Source organism: Suncus etruscus, chromosome 7 (assembly GCF_024139225.1).
Source record: "Suncus etruscus isolate mSunEtr1 chromosome 7, mSunEtr1.pri.cur, whole genome shotgun sequence".
Taxonomy (NCBI): domain Eukaryota; kingdom Metazoa; phylum Chordata; class Mammalia; order Eulipotyphla; family Soricidae; genus Suncus; species Suncus etruscus.
Genome location: NC_064854.1, coordinates 26,848,948 through 26,850,732, shown reverse-complemented (window position 1 = coordinate 26,850,732; position 1,785 = coordinate 26,848,948). Strand labels below are relative to the sequence as shown.

Below are 1,785 nucleotides of genomic sequence, written 5' to 3'. Positions count from 1 at the left end.
TATTTTGTGGCAGATGTAAGGTTTATGTTGAATCTAGTTTTTCCATATAGATTATTCCTATATCATTATTGAAAAAAATGTTTTTTGCACATTTATTTTTAGATTTTTTGTTTGTTTTCTGTTTGGGGGCCATACACACCAGTGCTCAGGGATTAATCCTGCCTCTGTGCTCAGGAATTATTTCTGGCAGGCTCAGGGTATCATATGGGATGCCAATGATCTAACCCAGGTCAGGATGTGCAAGGCATTCCCCTCTATATCATTGCTCCGCTTTCCTATTTTCAAATCTTGCTTCCATTTTTAATTTGATACCATGATTTACAATACTACTACTAGTAATGCTTTATGCATCAATTTCCCAAGACTACAGCCACCACCAGCATTTCAACATTATTCCTTCAATGTTTTGAGGTCTCCTGCCCTCCTGCATCGGTTTCCCCTTTACATGCTTCACCAACTCAATTCTGTAGGTTGACTCACAGGATCAGTTACCATTGGTTGTTTTTTACATTTCTTTAATTTATATTCTTTATAAGAGAATTTGTGTATTTTTCACTCTCCCTCAGACTCACATTGTTCAGCATGATGTTCTCTAATTCCATTCACATAGCTGCTAACTGAAGAATTCCATCTTTTCTTATAGTGAGCAATTGTCTACTTTGTATACGTAATATTTTCTTTATCCACTCTTCTGTTCTCTGGTAGTTGGGTTGTTTCCAGAACTTGATTATTCTGAATAGTGCTATAATGAACATGTGAAAGGACTTAAAAAAAAAAAAAACTGAATTGCCTTTGACTTTTTGTCAAAGATCAGCTGACAATAATTGTCTGGGTCTATTTCTGGATTCTCTGCTCTGTTTGATTGGTCAGTTTGGCTATTTATTCACCAAGATCACACTGGATTATCATACTTTTGCAGTAAGTAGTGTCAGCCAACAATAATATCTAACTTTGGTCTTTTTCTACAATATTGCATTGCCTATTCAGGATCTTTGTCTTTGAAAAACTTAGGAAATAATTGTTGTTACCTGCAAAATAACTTGCTAGAATTTTGATTAGAATTCCACTGAGTCTATAAATCAAATTTGAAACAATTAATATCTTAACAACATTAAATCCTCATGTATGTAAAATATATCTATTTATTCAGGTCTTGTTTGACATATTTCATCAGTTCATATACATCTTGGATATATTTTGTTGTTTATCCCTAAGTATGTTTTTGTGGTGAATATAAATTATATTCTGTTTTTTTTTATTTTATTTAACTTTTAAAAATATGGAACGCTTCACGAATTTGCGTGTCATCCTTGCGCAGGGGCCATGCTAATCTTCTCTGTATTGTTCCAATTTTAGTATATGTGCTGCCGAAGCGAGCACTATATTCTGTTTTTAATAAAAAAATTCCATTTACTCATTGCTGGTATAGAGAAATCAATTGACATTTATATATTAACCTTGTATCCTGCAATCTCACAGTAAATGCTCATTAATTCGTTGAATTATTTGTTGAATATCTGAATCTTTCTACACAATCATGTCGTGTCAGCTGCAAAGAGATAGAGAGATAGTATAGCAGGTAAAGAACTTACCCAAAGCAATATCAGGAAGTTAACCCTGGCAGAAAAACAAAAAAGGGGGGAAATGTCTTCTACTCAATCCTTAGACCTTTGTTTTTGTTTTGTTATTTTGAGCCACATCCAGGCCAGGTGTGCTCAAGTCTTAATCCTGGCTCTACACTCAGGCATCACTCCTCTCATGGCTTGGGGACCATATAAGTGCCAG

General features: G+C 34.5%; 1 non-coding gene across 1 annotated transcript; it reads right to left on the bottom strand.

Annotated features, from left to right (window-relative positions):
• Window positions 1–1,273: 1,273 nt before the first annotated feature.
• LOC126014992 (U6 spliceosomal RNA) lies at window positions 1,274–1,380 on the bottom strand. The gene has a single exon (XR_007497904.1). It is a non-coding gene; the product is annotated as a U6 spliceosomal RNA (small nuclear RNA).
• Between the last annotated feature and the right edge of the window lie 405 nt (window positions 1,381–1,785).